Here is a 21463-nt window from a genome sequence, read left to right on the forward strand (position 1 = left end):
GCCACTACGGCCCACATATGCATAATCCACCCCGTCTTAACCAGGTGATCTTCTAGGTCATTAATGTAAATGTTAAAAAGAAAGGGGGCAAGGATGCACCCTTGCCTTACCCCGCGACTAGTACTAAAGCTTTGTGTGACCTTAAGGTCCCTGGTGTATCTGACATTGGCCGTAGTGTCCCTGTGTAGATCCCTTAGGAAATTCACAAGATAATGCTCTACCCCCATGGCCTCCATGGACCGCCACAACCCTTCCCTGTTAACACAGTCAAAGGCTGAGGAGAGGTCCATGAAGGCCATGTAGACTGTACCTGGTCGTGCGATGGTGTATTTTCCCAGGAGTAAGTAGAGGTTAAGGCACTGAGCCATGGTGGAATGCCCTCTACGAAACCCGTATTGGATGTCAGAGATGATCTTTTTTTCTTCAGCCCATACGGACAGTCTCTTCAGGATAAAAACCCCTAGGACCTTTACGATGGAATCTATCAAGGAGATAGGCCTGTAATTCAGCGTGCTGTTTCTATCCCCCTTTTTGAATACAGGCACTATTGTTGAGAGTCCCCATGAAGCTGGGCAGGCTTTTTCTGCGGCAGCATTTCCCACAGCTGTGAGAATAGGGGCCCAGAGAGTGGGGTCTGATTTATAAAGATCGGGGGGATACCATCTGGGCCAGGCGCCTTTTTGTTAAAAAGATAAGAAGTCTTAAGATTTTCCCAAAATATCCCTTTCATGGTACACTGTATGTCACCTTCTATTAACAGGACTATTTCATAAAGTCTGTCAAGGGGAGCAACTCTAGTGTCATCTGTTTCTACTACAACATAACGGTCAGTCGCTGTCACCTTCAGTAGTGGACGCAGGGCCTCCCGTACAATGGTAATCTCCGCCGCGCTGTCCAGCAAGGTCAGATTCCGAAGCCGCGTTCTCACTATCTGTGGAATATCTCGCTGTCAAAGCAGCTACCTTCTTCTTTTGAAACTGGGGTCTTTTCGGTGTTGAGCCATCCTGCTTGCCTGCACTGTCTTTCGGGCGGGACTGGTCGCTTCCTTGCTGGCCACCCCGACCCCTTCCGCCTCCTCCACCACCGGTCGCCTAGGCCGATGAATCCTGAAAAGAACGAGGAGAGCGTTGATCAGAAACCTGAAATCGATTAGGTGATTTTATCTTTGCGCGAACGCGCAAGTCATAAACACGTTCTGTAGGCGCAGGCAACGGTGACGCAGGACGGGACTCCTGTTTCTGTTGTTGTTGCTTTCCCTGTTTTTGTTTTTTAGGCCAATTTTGTTTCTTCATCTTGGGCTGGACGTCAGTTTCTGACTTCTGCCCTTGGGGTTGGTTTTTCTCTTTAGTAGAAAAAGGCTTGAGACCCCTACTATTGCGGCCCACGGTTTTATAAGCCACCACAATAATCCTCGCTAACTGTCGGGGTTTCTCAGCATCGGAAAGCGAAAGCAAAGCATTGGCCACCTGAAAGTTCACTGCATCCCCCTTGTTGTTAGCAAGAATGAGATCGCAAACCACATAGGCGCATACCCAATTCAACCGCAGCCTCTGGTCCGTGCTCATCCTGAACACGCTTAAGGACCGTAGGAAGGACAGTCATAGACGGAGTGCCGTAACACCTCAAACAGACTGCCGCAAATGTTCTACCCCAGGTCTCACAGTCACCAATTCCAGGGGCCAAGTCTTTAGGTAAGCTTATTGTCAGAATCCTGTGTTGTTCACCAGGAGTCGTGTTAGGAAATACTGCTTCCAGCTGGTCAAACTTCTCGGCAAGCCAGAAAGGAAATTCATCCTTATCCTGGGGACGCTTGCCCATCACAGCACTGACCATCACGGGACTGAGCTTCATGCCGCCCTGTCCTGCAGGAAGCGCCGCACCACCCGGGGCCACGCCCAGGATATTACGGGTTATGTATTGTACTAACGACCTAAATATGATAATAGTGACTATATGTAGCCGTCTTAACTCAACTACGGTACATGCCCCGTGTTGAGGATGAGGTGTAAATCCAGCCAAAACAGGCCAATTTGCGCCCGGAATGGACAAAGGACTCAACATCGGAGCTGTCACAAGAGTGGGGGAGGGCGACATCAAACCAAACACGGTGCTGCCAAGTATCAATAGGTACTTCCTGTGCCCTATACGGAGTATATTCATTCGACACAGCAGTGGGAGTGTAGTACGTATGGAACACACCTGAAGTTCCGTCCACAGTTGGGAAGGTCACTCACAAGTAAAAGATTTCGTAAGGGTAAGCCACCTCTGCACTCACCACCATTATCACAGCCATGCCATCCACGGGAATATTATAATTCAGCAAATGATTGCGCACCCCAATGCGACTATGCTGCGGAATGTTCACCGCGGCCACAGCGACACAGAAATTAAAGAGGAACAAAGGAAACTTTGTAGCACAACTGGGTAGTAATTCAAGGAAACTGTTTAGAAAGATTCAAGCTTGAAAAGACCTATTCAAAAAATAGGTAGGTTTGTCCGACACCACCGTTAACTGGAAACAATAGTGAAGTGGTTAAGAATTGAATGATTTACTACTCAAGTGTCATGTAATAAGACCACCAACGGTTGGGCGCCATGTCGCAGGGATTCCGTTCTCCTACAGAACTGTGCATAGAGACTTGGAACCTCAGTGAATTAGGGTGTCTCAAAACTCACCTTAGTACCCAAAATCCCCTACCAGACTAGCTACAGTGTCTCATTGGTCATTACAAACTCCCAATGCTTAGACAAACCAGAACATGGACTTAGTACACCTCAGGTAACGTGGAACACATGAACACTCTTTCGTTATGCAATCGTTTAAATTCAGAACAAGGAGTAAATGAGGACGCATGCATATTTGAAATGTTTATTTACTAATGCAGGGTTCTCAAGCGCAGTATCTTAGATAATACACGCAAACATATCATAAGAAGCAAAGTAATCAGCATAGTTACTAGTCCATAGAATGCAAAAGGTGACAACATGCTAAAATGCTGAAATGAATAGGGTTAAACAACACCTAATTCTCACCCTCCCTATCTAGTATATTATATTATATCTAAGAAGCTCTCATTGGATTTTAGCAGGGCGGCCCCATACCTCAAGATCCTAGTGGTAAGGGAACACATCATCTTCCACCAGCTCTCTGCATGCGAAGCACCATCAAGTGTGTCCGGGTGCTCTGTGTGAAGCAATATAAAAACGTGCCTAAAGCCAGAATTTGGCTGCCGCTGCATGTATGTTATGTTTAGGAAGGTGCGAAGATCAGACCTCACAACAACCACTGTGTCGAGTTATCCTTGAAGGCTTCAGCACTCACTGTACAGACACAGCTCACTAAGCAAAGCTGATATCAGAGTAATAACATACTATTCTCATGTGAATCAAAACGCTCTACTAGGCTCAAAGCTAAAACAACAGTTATGTCTCGTGTGCATGTAAATGTTTTTGTACTTGTATAGCGCACAGCTACCCGCAGTGGGTTTCCCGGCGCTTGTACGAATACCGCAAGGGAACCCTTCCTGGCTTTCCCTGTGAAGTGTCCACTCCTGGGCACCCCCATGGTGCAGACCAGGCATCCCTCGCGTTGTGGGGGCCGTTGTGGAGCCTAAGCAAGCTATTGCCCAGAGTTGCAGCGCGGGACCCATGATCAGAATAGGCACTGAGGCGAGAATATCCGGTCAGGGGAATTAATGAGCCCGAGACCCACCGAGGCGGGAATCGAACCCTGGTCCCTGGCCAGAGCTCTGCATTGAGGTCTGCCTGCTCTAACCACTGAGCCACACTTCTCAGTGTTTTACCTTTCTGCTGCAGAAGCAGCAGAAAGGTAAAATGGCGTTTAAACTTCTAATAAGCTCATGCTAACTTAATACAGCATATAGGCAAAGCGTATCTATATGACAGCAGTTAGTCTGAAGGGGCTTCTCCTTCCCCTTCAAGACTATCCCTTCCTCCATGCCACTGTCATTCCATCGCATGTCCGAGGATCGCTTGACCCTTCTCCACCTGAAAGATGCAGCTCTCTTGGCCAAGGGACCTATTGAACGGGTGGCTGTGCCAGAAGTAGGTCACGGTTGCTACTCCCACTACTTTCTGGTACCCAAGAGGGACAAAGGCCTTCATCCTATCTTAGACCTCAGGGCCCTCAACCGCTTCCTCTGGAAGGGGAAGTTCAAAATGTTCACGTTGGGTCAGGTCCTGTCTGCCCTGGACCCCGGAGACTGGATGGTAGCATTGTACTTGCAAGACTCATATTCCCATATCCCCGTCCTGCCAGCCCACAGGGGTTACCTGTGGTTCACAGTAGGCCACAGCATTTTTAGTTTATTGTGCTCCCCTTTGACCTTACCAGCACCCCTCGGGTGTTCACAAAAGTGGGTGGCGGTGGTTGCAGCTCATCAGCGCAGATCAGGGGTTCCAGTCTTCCCCTAGCTCGACAATTGGCTGTTGGAAGGTGGGCTGGCCCCGGCTGTTGTCTCCCACCTCCAGAGTATGGCGGCACTTCTGCCCTCGCTAGGGTTCACCAGTAACATGCCGAAGTCACACCTGACTCGATCTCAGAAGCTCCTTTTCATCGAAGCAGTTATGGATACAGCACAGTTTCAGGCTTATCCTCCCGAGCAGTGAGTCTGCGATATTTCGGCTATGATACCAACGACTACAAGATCCAGAGAAAAGACCGGCCAGGAGGAGGACTCGCCATCGCACACAAGACCCCCCTCCGGCTCTCCACATCCAGCACGAGCGGCCCCCACTCCAACATAGAGCACCTCAATTTCCAGATCCTGACCAGCCCCAGGACCACTGTACACAGCACCCTTATCTACAGACCACTGGGACCTCGCACCCAGTGCGCAACTATCATCGCCGAGCTCGCCGCACCCCACTCATTCACCTCCACGGAGTACATTCTGCTCAGGACCTGAACTTCCACCTCGACAACCGAAAGGACCCCCACACCATCACTCTCCTCGACAACCTCGACAACTTCAGACTGAAGCAGCTGGTCAACACGCCCACACACAGAGCTGGACATACCCTCGACCCTATCTTCGCCAGAGGAACAAACATCCATTTCAGCCACACCACTCAGCCCCTCTGGACGAACCACCACTGTGTCCACTTCATCTTCGGCACCACACCCAAGCCCGCCCCCGACTGCCATGAAGGAGCTAGTGCAAGGCAACAGAGGAATTCCTCATCACCACCCTCCTCCAAGACCCCCCAACGCCACAATGGGCACCAACTCCACAGCCACAGAACTTCACTGCTGGATCTCCCGCTGCGCCGACAAACTCGCACCCCTCCCCCACCCCGCAAAACAATGCCCGCTGAAGGCATCGTTTTTCACCACAGAACTACATGAAGCCAGACGCTCTTGCAGATGCCTAGAGAAAACCTGACGAAACAATAAAACCACGGAAGCACGGAACAACCACAGGAGCGCCCTGAAGGAATACCAACAGCTCATAAGAGACACCAAACGGACCTTCATAAGAGACAAAGTCCAGATCAACGCAACCAACGCCAAGGAACTGTTCAACGTCATACAGCAGTTCACAAAACCCCCCAGCGAAGCCACAGACGTCACACCTTCCTAAGACAAGCTCAGCTCATATTTCCATCTGAAGATCAAGGCCCTCTATGACAATTTCAGCGAACAGACGCAGGACACCACCTCCCCCTCACACCGCTGATAAGCCAACCATCATGACCTGGAATCCAGCTACCGACGAACACATTACCGCCACCATGGAGAAAACGCACTCAGGAGCTCCAACGGACCCCTGCCCCCTGCACATATTCCACAGGGCCGCCACCGCCATCGCACCGAATCTTGGACGGACCATCAACACCTTCTTCTTGTCCTGCTTTTTCCCAGACGACTGAAAGCGGGCGGAGGTTAAACCCCTCCTCAAGAAACCCACGGCCAACTGACCTGAAAAACTACCGGCCCATCTCTCTCCTCCCTTTTACGGCCAAAGTCACTGAGAGACTCGTGAACGCCCAGCTTCATCGAAGATGCCTCCCAGTCTGGATTCTGCAGCAACCAAAGCACCAAGACCGCCCTCCTCGCCGCCACTGACGACATCCGCATGCTACTCGACCAGGGTCACACCGCAGCCCTCATCCTTCTAGATCTCTCTGCAGCCTTTGACACCATTTCTCACCTTACTCTCGCAGCCAGACTTCACGACGCTGCGATACATGGAGCCGCCCTCGACTGGATCCGATCCTTTCTCTCTGGCAGAACCCAGAGGATCAGAATCCCTCCCTCCCTTCATTTCCGAATCCACCGATATCAATTGCAGAGTACCCCAAGGATCATCGCTCAGCCCACGCTCTTCAACATTTGCATGGCCCCCCTCGCAACAATCGTGAGAAAGCATGGGCTCAGCATTGCATCCTACACCGCCGACACCCAGCTCATCCTCTCACTAACGAAGAATCCCGAAGACACCAGACTCTGCTTCAAGGAAGGGATGAAGAACGTGGCAGCCTGGATGAAGGACAGCTGTTTGAAGCTCAACTCAGAGAAGACCGAGGTCCTCATCCTTAGACCCTGCACCTCCACCTGGGACAAAACCTGGTGGCCCTCGCCCTCGGGAATCTACCCATTCCTACAGACCACTCACGAAACCTCAGCATCATCCTCGACTCCTCCCTCTCCATGAACCGGCAGATCAATGCCGTCGCTTCCAGCAGTTTCAACTGCTTACGCATCCTCCACTAGACCTTCAGATGGATTCCCCTCGACTACAGAAAGACCGTTACCCACGCGCTCATAACCAGAAGACTGGACGACAGCAATGGCTTATACGCCGGAATCAACAGAGCTCTACTACACAGACTCCAGACCATCCAGAACGCCGCAGCCAGACACGTCCTCGGGACTCAGCATCACGGCCACATGAACCAACACACCTTCAAGACCTCCACTGGCTCACTGTCGAGAAGAGGGTCACTTTCAAGCTCCTCACCCACGCCTACAAATTCCTCAACAACATCGGACCCATATACCTCAACGAGAGAGTATCCTTCCACGGACCCAAAAGGAACCTCCACTCCATCAACCTCGCCCTGGCAGAGGTCCCCCGCATCCACAGAAACAGAACAGGTGGGAGAGCCTTCTCCTACATCTCAGCCAAGACCTGGAACAAGCTCCCTGTGAACATCAGACACTCCCCAACCCTGCGCACTTTCAGAAAGGACCTCAAGACCTGGCTCTTTGACTGATCCACAGCCTCAACGGAACCGGATATGCCCCCCTCCCGCACCCCTCCAGTGCCTTGAGACCCTCACGGGTGAGTAGTGCACTTTAAAAACCCTTGATTGATTGATTGATGAAATAAATTTGTGGCATGATGCACAGTTGTGGATTCCCTTTCTGCACCTCTTTCAGATGTACTCTCATTCATTCTATCTTAGGCCCAGCAGGGTTCTGCTCTGAGCACTCTCAAAGGCTACCTTTCAGCCATATCTGCTTTCTTTGCCTTCCTGATCAGCCTTCTCTTTTTATTTCCTCTATTGTAAATAGATTTCTAAAGGGCATTACTCATCTCTTTCCTCCTGCTCCGTTCATAATGTCCCAGTGGGGCTTGAACCTGGTCTTAACATATCTTATGTGTGCTCCCTCCGAGCCTCTTCACAACTGTCCTCTCAGGCTCCTCACTCTGAAGACAGCTTTCCTTGTTGCCATCACTTCTCCTTGCACAGAGAGTGAGCTTCAAGCTCTGTCTTCCAAAGCTCCTTTTCTGGCTGTTCATCTGGACAAAGTGGTCCTTCGTACAAGGTCCTCTTTTCGTCCCAAAATGGTTACCTGTTTCCATATAGGACAGACCATCACTTTGCCCACCTTCTTCCCACCTCCGCAGCCTTCCAAGGAGGAGGAGAGACTCCACCATCTTTATCCAAAACGGGCGCTGTATTTCTATCTCTACCGCACAAAGGATTTCATGGTGGACAATCATCTCTTTGTTGGCTATTTGGGCGCCAAGAAAGGTCAGTCGGTGCAAAAACATACCATCTCTCAGTGGGTTGTCCTATGCATTGAGATCTGCTATTCCCTAGCAAAAAAAGAAGCTCCAGTAGGACTGCATGCCAACTCCACCAGGGCTGTGGCAGCTACTACTGCCTTGAGATGTGGAGTCCCACACGTTGACATCTGTCAGGAGGCCACGTGGGCGTCCCTGCACACCCTTACTAAACACTATTGCCTAGACAGCCAAGTCCGGAGAGATGGCTATTTTGGCTGTTCTGTGCTCTAGGACTTTCTGGTGTGAACTTAGTTCACAGACACACCTACGGGATGGGCATTGCTGGGGTATCTATTCTAAAGGTGAGGAATCTATAACTACAGTCTTTTTCAGATGAACTAGTTACTTACCTTCGGTAACGATCTATCTGTAAGAGACATATGTAGTTATAGATTCCTAACTGCCCCACCCATCCTCCCAATTCTGCAAACTGACCTCTAGGGATAGGGACTCCCTTCCAGGACCCTAGTTATGTGCACCAGTGGTCAGCGTCTTTCATAGCTCTGCGCTTCTGGCGTTGAAAGTTGTATTAGAACTGACGTCAGCGCGCAAGGGGGGCTCCTAAAAAGACACTGCGAGTTCATCCCGGCGAACACAACGGCGACAACGGATGCTGAGTCGTCCAACTCCACCTACCGACACGCATGTGTACTGCTAAAGAAAAAATCTCAGGATCCAGTCTGATGCCTAGGGCTAATTCTAAAGGTAAGGAATCTATAACTACATATGTCTCTTACGGATACATCATTAGCGAAGGTAAGTAACTAGTTCTTTATTACCATTGTTAAGTGTGTGGTGGGACTTTTACTGACAAGAGACAAAGTCTCAAGTAGCTCTCAATAGCCCTCCTCTCCCTCAACAATGGTAATACATTTCCCAGTTACCTAATGATAATATTGGTTTACTCAGAGTCCTAGTCCTCCTCATCATAGGCCTTACTGTGAAATTCTGCTTCAGAGACAGACATGATTTACCAGCCTAAGTAAACTTCAAGGCATTCACACTCACCATAATTCACTCTAAGGCACAACATCATTATTGTCATCATCCTCCCAATTTGTACCTCTTTGGTTTTAGTGACTCTATGACTCTCTGCACTGACCACTGGAAAACAGAAGTGGTTTCCCCCTAAAACTAGTACTATTTATTCAGTTACTCTACTTTGCTTATTTAGCCTTCTTGTAAGGCCATAGTAAATTGCACAGAAACGTTGTGAGTGGCATGGAAGGTAAGTATCATATGGGCTGCATTGTGTATTTAATCCACCCACATATATGACTTAAAAATACCTCTTTTGTGTTGGATATGCCAAATGAGGCTGACCGGATCTGCTACCATTTATTCCCAGTGCCCTCCTAGACATCAGGGTACTGACCCAGAAGAGATAGAAGACCAGTTTAGACACCGACATGTGAGAGGTTACCTCTTCTATATAGGTGTGTGGTTGGGGGTGAGCCAGAAACCCTCCTCATAGAGGAAAGCTTTACCCACAGTAGAAGTGCTGGAAAGCAGCTCGGCTTGGTTGTAAATGTAGGCAGAGTTAGGTAGGGAGAATTCTCTATCACTGGCTTGGCTAGCTCAGTGCATAAAAATGAAACTTCACCACTACCTCTACAGATTTCTGCACCTGGGTAAACTACACCTGGAAAAGGAAATAAAGGCTCCTGATTTCTGCTAGGACCCAGGAACTTGAACTGCTCTCTAAGGGTCATGTGGCTGTCCTCCTGTGTACCTGCCCCAAGGGCACTTAAAGAGAAGGGCTTCTGACTTCAGCTGACCAGAGAAAACTGGACTCTGCTGGATCCCTGGCTGGAGAGAGAATTGGTGCGTAACAGCATGCCCTGAGGTTTGGGGCTACAAGAGTGACTAGAAAGATTTCTTTTTGTAGTTGAAGGAAAGTAGGACTTCATCTTTTTTATCACCTTTGCAGGAGGGGGAAAGGGTGCTACGGGTTGCCTAGGGGTTTTAGACCTTAGGTGAGCAGGAAACACAGGTTCAAACCTTTTTGCCAGGCTGAAAAGTGATTTAGCTGGACCATGCAACAAAAGTCACCCCCCTTCTGGTATCCTGCCAAGCTTCAGCTTATCCTTGACCTGTTGATATTTGTGAACCAAAAAAGCCCAAATGTAAAACCTTAGATAAGGGTGGTTCATCAAATTCATCCCAGTGTTGAAGGGACCTCCTCAGCTTCAAAATGTAGCTTGATTTCACTTGGACATTTTAGCTTCAACAGCTTCAGCGGGAGCTCAACAACCATTGTAATCAATATCCAACTTTGAGGGGCCTTCACAAGCTTCAGTCTTCTACTTTTGCCAAATAGAGGACTTTCACATCTAGAAAATAGACACAGTCAGAAGGCAATACCTTTGACTGGGTTAATTTGCTTTATGTATCTCACATGTTTTACATCGCAGTCGGCCATAATTTGGCCAAGAGAAATGTATTGCAGCCCCCATGGAGCTTTAAAACAGCCTGTAAAGCCATAGAGCAGAATTGTAAAATTGCAGCTGACAAAACAAGAGATCGGTAAAGACGGCTGTCCAAGTACTGTCAACCTGTAATTGATGTAGGGGCATAAAAGGTTGAGGAGATGTCTATATTCCTAGAGTGTATATATTCCTAATGGAAAGGCTGACTAGGATGCTGATAGCTCTCCTGTGGGACAAGCATGCAACACTTCAGGCAACTCTACCCTTCTTTCTGATAAGACAATGATATAGCAAGTCAGCTTGCGGCTTCAGTAGTTAGATCTAAACCGTAGCCCGATAAAGCAAAAAGTGACAAATAAATTTAGGTGAATGACTGTGCACTGGATTTTCAGAGTAAAAATTGCTACCCTAATAATAATTCACCTCTATAGAAATCTAGAATTCTGGTTTGCAGGCCTATACCTTGATTCCCCTAGAGTCAAACCAGATGTCAAAGTTGCACCCTTGGCTCACATATGCCTTACGGGTATATGGATCGTGAGAGTGCTTTGTGCAGAGTTTCAATCACCCCTCTACTTCGACGGCTAGCCACTCAAACCACAAAGAAGATTGAATATTAGGGGAGATGGAGCAGTTGGAAAGAGTCAATGAGGGAGAGGGTTGAAGGAACTAAGGAAACCATGGTTGGTGAGTGTAGGAAGGTAGAATCCTTCTTCATGGTTAACCCCACTTTTTTGCCTGGTGCTATGCTGTTTCTGACTAGTCTGACTGGGATCCTGCAAACCAGGACGCCAGTCTCTGTGCTTTCTCTCCTACATTGGTACGGTAAGTATTTAGGTACATCCCAGATGGGACCCTCGTGTACCCTCCCTAGTATATGGTAATGAGGTACCCAGGGCATAGGTACACCAGGGATCCCCCATGGGCTGACGCCATGGGCTGATGCATGCATTATGCCCCCCATGGGGGACCACTCAATCTGTAACTACAGGCCTGTCATTGCTGCCTGTATAAGCTGGTGCTAGCACGACTTACAAACTATATAGGTTTCCTTATATCTAAGGTCACTGCACTTAAAACCTGTAAGTCACCCCTAAAGCAGACCTTTCAATCCTGAAGGCAGGGTGCTCGGTTCTAAGCGTGATGGTGCTCCTGCATGAGCAGGACACCCCTACAACCTTCGGACTCCATTCTCCTGGGTTGTAAGTGCATCAGCCATTATGATACATAGAGTGGCCATGCGTCATTAAGCGATGAACATCTCTAAACTGGCTATAACGAACCCTGTCATGTTTGGTATCAAACATGTTGGAATCATACTCCCATGTATGATTCAATGCACTATAAAGCTCCTTTGGGAGGCCCTCAGTGCTCCTAGTACCAGTCTTCTAGACCCGGACAACACAAAATGGCTGCTGCTGACCAGAGACATGATTCAGCCCTCCTGCTGCTGAGCCAAGCTCGAGCAGGGGAAGGTAGAAAAATTGGTATCCTGTCACAGGGAGGTGTGACCTCCTTGCAGACAGGGTTTAGTGTATTTGGGCAGGGTGAGAGCACTTGCCAGCACCACTCAGTCCACCTGAAGGGCACATTTGATGCCCTCCTTGCATAGTGCAGTTCAAACTACCTCATGGAGCCATTGGCTCCCGCTCTGGTGCGGAACTGGACAAAGGATATGGGAGTATCCTCCCCACTGTCTGACCCCTCCCCTGGGAGGGATCCCTGAATCGTTTCAACCCTTTCCTTAGGGTACTTAAGGACTTACCTGAGGGTGGGTCCCTAGATTTGCCATGGGACAATAGATAATTTCAAGACACCACTTCTTCTTCGACCGTCTGGGCACTCTGGTCTTCGCTCTGGGCATCAAGGCTGCAACTGTGAAGACTCCTGTTGCTCCTGATCTCGGATACCTTCTTATCTGCTGCAACGTCTATGCCTATGCTCCATATAGGGGCCTACCCTGACTCCCCTGCTTGTGGTGAGTCACCTGGACCTTGCAGGTCCCGACACTGTACCTTCTTCACTTTCCACGTTGGTTGCAGTTGCAAAAGCTTATTGGTGCTCCCGATGGACACCAACGCCTCAACTCTTGACTTCCGATGTGGTACAGCTTGTGCATGGCTCCTGGTCTTCCACAGCATCACCTGGTCTGCACTTCTGCAGTTCCAAGGTCACGTCAGCTCTCCTGAAACACTTGAAATTGGTGGGCATTTGTCTTCCGTGCCTCCTGATCACTCCTGAGTGGCATAGACTCTGTCCACTCTGCTTGCAGGTACTTCTAAACTTGAATCCACCTTTGGGCTCCACCAGACACTTTCACCTTCTACAGCAGAGTCATCTTCCTGAAGTCCTCCATTGAGTTTGACTGCGGTTTCTTCACACCTATGTACCCGGCTTCCCTTGTGTAGGTATCCGGGTTTGTAGGGTATCCACGGATGGGGTGGCTCTCCGACCTTCTGTCTTTCACTGGGTTTCTTCAGGGTTCACTGGGAAGGGTCCTTCTTCTGTAAAACTACACCCGTGGCTTACTCATTGACTTGTATTGAGTCAGCAGTCGCGTTCCCACTCTGCACACAGCCTTCATGGTTTTCATGGTTACTTACTTCGGGTGGTTCCTTGGGTTCCCGGCACTTATACGTCTTCTGGGTATAGTCTTGACTTGAGTCGTGGTTCGTATACCACTATTTTAGTGTGTGGTTTAGTCTCCCCCGAGCGACCACTGTGTGTTCGTGCTACTTACCTGTTTCTATTGCAAAGTATTGTGTGCATTGTATATATCTCTGACTAGGAGATATCTGTATCTGTTAGTAAGTTTCTTATAATAAATACATATTTTTATACATACACTGTGTGGTTCTTTTTCACTTGATCTATACCAATAAAATTATGCTCTGGTAAGGCAAGCTGTTGTACACTCCTCCTGGACTAAGCTTGAGGACTGCTCTCCACAGCTACCACTTAAAGAGCTTTCTAAGTTTGTCTCTAAGACCACTAAAATCACCATAAGGGTAATCTGGATTGGTGCAGGGTGCCCACTTACATAAATGTGCACCATATAACAAGCTAGCTTCTCACAGTGAGGCTATCAAGGCCGACAGAATCTCCACATGTTTGGAGTGGACTTTGGGGATTAGATTTTATTTAGGAAGCAGGAATAGTAGTACTCTTGGCCTGGATGGCAATAATGCATCTATTGCCCATTCCGTTTGACTGGAACTCAGGGAGCAGAAGTGAGGGAGAAGAGCATTGTTCCCTGAGGCAAATAAGTCCGATCAAGGTTGGCCCCAGTGAAGCACTATCTACTGAAAGAGAAAGGAACTGTAACAGAGTGAACTGGGGCTGGATAAATCAGGCGCAAATGATCTACATGATCATTCTCCTGCCCAGAAGGTACGCTGCTCTCAGGGAATAAAGATTGGCTTTTGCCCAGTGTCCAACCCTGAGGAAAGTAGACACAGACTCGGGAACCCACCTGGTGATTTATGTCTGCAAATTCCACTTGATTGTCTGATGTAACACAGTGTGTTTGGCCCTGGAGTCTAGGAAGAAATGCAGCAGAGCCTGAGAAATTGCTGCCAACTGACCCCATTTGACATTTTTATCCTCCTTTAGAGACATTGACCGTGGCCACATGCATCCCTCAGAGTTGCACCTTGACTGGCATCTACAGGACTCCTGAAGCAGTAGCCTTCTCCAAGTTCTCAGTCTCCAGCAATATCAGAACTTGGGTTCTCGGGAAGAGTGCCCCTCATGGCCCACCTCTCAGCAGCACCAACTCAAAGTAAATTATAGTAGATGATGCATGTAGATAAATGTTGGAAAAGGAATTAGGGATGCCACACCTCGGAAGGATATCTGGAGTAAGATGATTAGAGATGCTTTCTCTTCTTGATTTTACCCTAGGTTGCAACAATTATACTAATGAACATTAAGGATCTACACCTGTGGAAAGAAATCTGTCAAAGCCCACACATATGTATTAGCACTCTGCTGGTTTTCTCTGAATAACTATTATTAATTATATGATTGTAGGAGAGTAGGTTTTGCTTTCATGGTTACCGCAATTTTTTGCCTGGTGTCAGTGTGTTTTTGACCTAGCCGGCTGGGGTCCTGCTAATAAGGACCCAAGCAACTGTGCTCTCTCTCCTAAAATGATTCTGGTAAGTACTTTTGTACCTCCACAATTGGCTACTGGTGTACACTTATAAGTCCTTTTGTTACTAAGGTACCTAGGGCATCGGTAGACTAGTGGTATCCCCTGGGCTGCAGCATGTATTGTGCCACAAAGGGGAGTCCACTTAAACTGTGACTACAAGCCTGCCATTGCAGCCTGTGTGAGTTGGTGCTTGCACTTCTCACAACAGATATACGTGTCCTTATATCTGAGGTCACTGTACTTAAAACCTATAAGTTACCCCAATAGCAGGCTCTTCTGTTCTGAGTGCAGGATGCTTGGTTACAACTGTGAGGGTGAGCAGGACACCCCTACAAACCCTACAGTCGATTCTCCAGGCTTGGTAAGTGTGGTCAGCCATTTTTAGACATGTAGTGTACATAAGTCATTACGAGATGTCTAACTATATAAAGGCTGCACCAAACCCGGTCATGTTTGGTAACAAACATGTTGGAATCATACTCCAACACCGATTTTGGTGCTGGAAGTATAATCCGAAGTACTGGGGGGAGGGGATCACTAAGGGACCCCCCTGTACTCCCAGTAATAGTCTTTCAGGGTGTGATATCAAAACAGTGCTACTGCCGACCACAGACACAACTCTGCCCTCTTGCTACTGAGCCAGGATCGAGCATGGGAAGGTATGACAATAGGTTTCCTGGCTCTCCAGGAACCTTAATGTCAAATTCAAAAATCAATGACAAAGTAAAGCCAAAGCCGGGAACATGCTTAACGTTCTCCGCCTGTGCTCCTGGAACATCAACGGCCTCGGAGACAAGCTAACGGACTCGCAATTAAACATCTATTTGCAAAGATTTGACATCATCACACTGCAAGATACCTGGTCCTATACTCCAGCAGCATTGTCGGGCTATAACCTAAACTTTCTGCCGCCTACACAGAGCTCATTGTTTGGCCACAAGAAGGGAGGCCTTGCCACATACAGCTCGCTAAAGACCATTGTTGCAGTAGTGCCTTCGGCTTACAAGCTAGCCCCTCTGAACGCAATGCAAGCTCTGCGATTGACATCTTGTGAGCAGAACAAAAAAAGAGGACATCGTTTTAATAAACCTCTACCTACACCCCCCGGAAAAAACAGGTAACACAGCAGCTGAAGGAAGAACATATAAAACTACTAAAAACTGAGAAAACCAACAGCTTGATCATCAGCGGGGACTTCAACTTAAATATGCTTAGCAATTCAGCCTCAGATACTATTGAAGATGAGGATCCATTTGCCTGGGAGCAAAGCCACCAAGATAACGCTTCGGGAGATAAAAGCTTGAAAACAGCCAGGAGACTCCTGGCAACACTAGAAGATCTGGGCCTCTGAGCACTCAACTGTAGATTCTCAGGGGATCCCCCCAAGCAGCTACATTTCACAGCACTATGGCCAGCTCTACAATATATTTTACATTCCTCTCTCGTAGCCTGTATCAAAGGGCAAGAGATTTTCACATAGGCTCAATGGACTACAGTGACCACCTTCCTCAGAAAACCATGATTGAAGCTCCAACACCACTAAGCCCCCCCACCGCCAACATACTAGGCTCAGAATCCTCAACAAATGAAAGGCAGATAAAGTGCAAAACAACGACCCACAAAGTCTCCTATCCCAAGCGAAACAGGTATTAGGAGAGGCATAAATAGCAACTACAGACTTAATCGAGAATTGGGAGCTGTTTACAAAAATATTACCAGACAATTCCGGAACAAACAAATATGTAAGGACTGACGGAATAGCCAAAGCCTCGAAACATAAGAACCATCAAAATTTTAGAAACAACGCCCAGCAAAAAAATGTATAGGCCCTGATTAACCATGCTCTTTAAAAAGTAAGGACAGATCCCGCTACACATCAAGCGCTGAGACAGTTCAAAGATACGCGCAGGAAATTGATGTGGTGATTCAAAAAAGAAGCTGATGAGGCCTTCTGGGGAAAACTCCTTTACGACGCCAAAACAAACAATAGCGAGCAGTTTTGGCAAAGATCAACAATTTGATCAGTGAGCGAAGTCAGGGGATCGAATCCTATGCCACTGAAGAGGCTTGGACAACTTTCCTCAGCACACATCTGATCGAAGCCCATGAATCTTGGAAAGAGTCATACAATCTCAAAAAAGTCTCCGGTGCGTGGACATCTCAACATAAAGAAGCTCTTGTACAAAATCAGGAATTCCCAATTACAAATGCACAGATACGTAAAAGAATCTCAGAAGGGAGACGTGAGGGCGCACCAGGGCCAAATGGTATTCCCCCAATCGTGTTTAAACAAGAGCCGGAATATTGGGCTGGCGTCTTCAAACCAATGTTTGAAAAAATCCTGCAGTCCTCAACAATTCCACAATCCTGGAGGAGAGTAATTATCTCCCCAATTTTCAAAACAGAAGATAGGAATGACCCAAGAAGCTATTGCTTTTTAGGCCTACTTGATAATGAGGCGAAATACTACGCAGTCCTCTTACTGCAGGAGCTAACATCTTGGGTGGAAGATACAACAGCAATTCCATTCACCCAAACCGGCTTCCGGAAAAACACATGGGGACAACCACTAACATACTAGCCCTATCGCTTTTGATTGACTCTGCACTTTCAGAAAAACAACCTTTACACCTGTGCTATATTGACTATAGCTCTGCTTTTGACCATGTCAATAGAAACATGCTGTGGCAAAAATTAGAGAAAATTTAAATTCCCTGACTGCTCCCAAAACAGTTAATTCTCTTGCACAGTAATACCTGGGTCCAGGTGAAACTAGGCGCAGGGGAATTTTTGTCTAGGAAGATCCCTACAAGCACAGGGGTAAAACAAGGATGTGTGCTCGCACCAACATTATTTAATCTTTTCATGGCTGAACTGTCAATCTTGCTGAACGAAAGTAATTCCCATTCGTCCAAGTTAGGGGGCACCAAGCTGTCCAATTTATTTTATGCGGATGATCTGGTGCTGATCAGCCAGACTCCGATAGGCCTACAGGGACTGCTGGACATCACATTGCAATATTCTAAAACAAACAAACTCAGAATCAATCAAGAAGAAAACTAAAGCCATGTGCATCACTAATCTTAAAAAGAAAACAATAAACAACTGGTTCTTGGACTCAAGGAAGCTGGATGTCGCAAGCAAATACAGATACCTGGGGGTCAATCTAGACTCCAAGGGCAGCTTTAAGCCACAATGCGAGGAATTAACAAAGAGAGGATTAGTGACTGCAGTATCTTTAAAAAACTTAAAAAATAAGATCACTGGACCAAGCCTCCTCCCTCTAATAAAGGTGATTCAGGCAAAACTGATTCCATCTATCACCTACGGAAGCGAAGAGATGAGAGGAAGGGACGCAGAAACGGTAGACGGTACGGTAACAAGAGCATTGCGCATGATATTTGGCTTGACGAGGCACACATCACCCGCGCAGATTCGGCTCGAATTTGGGTTCACAGAGGAAGAGCTGGCATGCAAAGGAGTATATTTAAAAAGCTGGTACAAAATAAGCAGGAGAGAAGCAAAAACACTGAATGCTCTCCTTTGGAAGGAACTACAAACTAAAGAAAACTCACCTGCAATGCGTTACCTGGAGGACGCAATAAAACACCTGGGGTTGCGTCAACTATGGGACCTCCGAAGGCCCTTGGCGGGCTTGAAAAAAGCCATAAATAATATTGTCAAAAAAGAATCTCTCTTGCAGGACAAAGCCTTACTGGCGGAGCGAGCACATGGCTGGCTAACCATACAATCTTACACCAAACTCAGGCCCCAAACATATCTTCAGACCAGCTTCACCAAAAATCTAAAAGAGAAGTTTTTGAAATTTCGCCTAGGACTGTTGCCCTCTGCAAACCACTTGGCCCCATGGCTGTGTCCCCCAATGCCAGAAAAGTGCCGCTTTTGTGGCGACGGCGAAGAAAACATTATACATCTTATCACCATCTGTAAGGATCTGCTACAGGATCGCCGGAACCTTTTGAGACCACTACTTAACAAAAAACGGATAAGGTCATGCAAGCAAACAGTCCCGGCATCCTTCTCCGGTGATGAAGTCCAACTGAGCTGCCGACTGGTAAAATACCTTGCAGTCATAGATGCCCACCTTAACAAAGTAAAAGAATAAACCGAAAAAGCCAAATTGGTTTGGCGGTAGAGCAGAAGCCAACGCGACAACCTGCATGAAGAAGATACAGCACTCAAATTAGCAAAAAAGCAGGAAGGTCAGTGATGGAACCCAGCGCAACACTTGTACCATTAGATCCAAAACAATCGGATGGCAGCGAGTGCTCAGCTGGCATTTAGGTGTCCATTGAGCTTTACTGTTTCAAAGCACAAGCTTACGTGAAGGATAACTTTTTGCTACCCAGGCAGATTATGGATTTCAATAATTAACCGAATGTAAGTTAGCCCAACCATACAAAGTATTTCAATGGTATGACAAAAGTGAGCCAGTTTTTGGGCCAATCTTACATCCTGCCTGTATTTTAACAGTTTTAGCTTTATCACCTTTTAATCGCAGTTTTTACTTACACCCTACCACAGTATTATCGCAATTTGATATGGCTGCTATAGACACACAAAACTGTTTTTATTGATGATGGGTGTAATGGTTTTAATGAACTGTACAATAAAGTATTACTTATCTAAAAATAGGTTTCCTGTCACAGGGAGGCGTGACTTAATGTATCTGAAAGAGACACGTTAGTATTAGATTCCTTATCTTAGACTATCCCCAGGCGTCAGACTGGATCCGGAAATTTTAGCGTAGCAGTACCCTTGCGCGTCGGTAGGCGTCGTCTGCGGCTCCGCGTCTGTCGTCGGCGTCGTGGGCGCCGTGATAACGTCGTCGGAGTACTTAGACGCCGCCTCCGCGTGCTGACGTCAGTTCTTCTTTTTTCCGCGCCAGCAAGCGCAGATCTGGAAAAAGCAGTAACCCTAGTCATTTTTTGACTAACTTTTTTGATCACTTTTTGATCACTTTTGATTGTTTCTCGAAGTCTTTCGACTCCGAACGGTGCCGTGAGGATGCCCGGCTTTAAGCACTGCGATGATTGCGACCGCTTGATGTCGGTCACGGATCCTCACCGCGTGTGTTTATCTTGTCTCGGCGTCGACCACGACGACAAGGCCTGCTCCGACTGCCGGGCCCTCTCTTCGAAAGTCAGGCGGGAGCGGTCCCGCAGGCGACTCGAACTCCGGCAGTCGGTCCCGCGCCGCGAGAGGTCCCGATCCCATGGGAGGTCGAGGGACAGGTCGCGGGCCCGGAGCCACCACAGTTCCGAGAGTAGGCCGCACTCCTCCGGGTCGAAGTCGTCGTCAGGTAAGAGGCACAAGAAGTCCAAGCGGCGTCATCGCTCTTCGGACTCCCCCCGACGCGGCCGGGGGTTCGGGTGACACCACCCACGCGGCTCCGTCAGAGTCACGGGCGCCGCGTGCAGCTCCACACCCTCCGGTCCCTGGGCTGCACACGTCGCAGGAGGAGATCAAGCGTTTCCTCATGGCCATGAGGAAACTCTCTCCTCCGACGGGCTCCGCGGCGCCTTCGGGCCCAGCGGACCCGTCTGGGACACCTAGCGGGTCGGCGGCTCCGGCCCGACACCGTCGGGTGCTTCGGCCCCAACGCCGCCGCCGCCTTCGGGCCCGGTGCCGCAGGTTCCCACTATCCCGACGCCGCCGGCGCCTTCGGGCCCGGCGCTGGGGGGTTCAGTTGTTCCGGCACCGCCGGCGCCTTTGGGCCCGGCACCGCAGGACGCCGCTGGTCCTCCTTCGGGATCTGGTTCGTCGCCGGTAGACCTTACGACCTCCCCGGCGTCGGACCCTCAGGTGTCGCCTCTGGCGCCGTCCTCGGGCGACGCCGTCCCCGGTTCCACCTTCGTTCCTGTTCAGCCGTCGGGACGGCCCCGATGGGCGCCGCTCCAGACGTCGTTTGGTGAGTTTCACTTTTATGAGCAGGCCCCATTAGTTGAGAACCCTGAGTTTGAGGAGATGGGTGATGAAGAGGACTGGGAGGGGTCTGAGGACCCTCTGACCAGGGAGTGTCAGTCTCATGAGGACTGGGCAGGAGACCTTGGGGAGGCCAGTGGCCTGGACACCTCTCCAGACACTGGTTTTGTCTCCCCTCCTACCGTGGCTTCGGAGGAGGGGGCAACTTATAGTGTGGTGCTGATGAGGGCTGCCAAGGCCTTGGGCCTTGAGCTCCCCGTCGCGGCCGTGAGGACTAATCTCCTCACTGAGGTCCTTAAACTGCAGTCAAGCTCAGCCGAGCCTCTGCTGCCTTTTAATGAGGCCTTGACCGACGTTCTTCTGGGCACTTGGTCCAAGCCCGCTACGGGTTCGCCCGTAGATAGGAACGTGGCCAGACGCCACCGCCCAGCCCCGGGCGACCCATGTTTCCTGTCCACCCACCCAACCCCGAGAACCTGGTCATCCAGGCCTCCAATTCCCAGACCGCATTCCCGTCCGCCCCGCCGGACAGGGAATCCAAGAGGTATGAGCAGTATGGAAAGAAGATATTCTCATCCCTTAGTCTGGGTCTGCGGTCTTCCAACACCGCATGCCTCTTGGGCCGTTACACCCACTCTCTCTGGGATACGGTCCCGGAAGTGCTGCCAGAGTGTCCGTTGGAGGTACGGGCCAAACTCGGCCAAGCCCTTGTGGAGGGCCGGGACGCAGCCAAGTATTCCATTAGGTGTGGGCTGGATACCACCGACTCGCTAGGCAGAGCGATGGCAACGACGGTGGCGGTCAGACGCCATGCCTGGCTGAGGTCCGCCAACTTTTCGGCAAATGTCATGAACACACTCATGGACATGCCGTTCGATGGCCGTCACCTCTTT

General features: G+C 48.9%; 1 protein-coding gene across 7 annotated transcripts in view; it reads left to right on the forward strand.

The window, feature by feature from the left end:
- The window catches only part of LOC144773616 (transient receptor potential cation channel subfamily M member 2-like), a 4189411-nt gene that overhangs the window by 2575773 nt on the left and 1592175 nt on the right, over positions 1-21463 (forward strand). The window lies entirely within an intron of this gene.

The sequence above is a fragment of the Lissotriton helveticus genome, chromosome 8 (assembly GCF_964261635.1).
Source record: "Lissotriton helveticus chromosome 8, aLisHel1.1, whole genome shotgun sequence".
Lineage (NCBI taxonomy): Eukaryota > Metazoa > Chordata > Amphibia > Caudata > Salamandridae > Lissotriton > Lissotriton helveticus.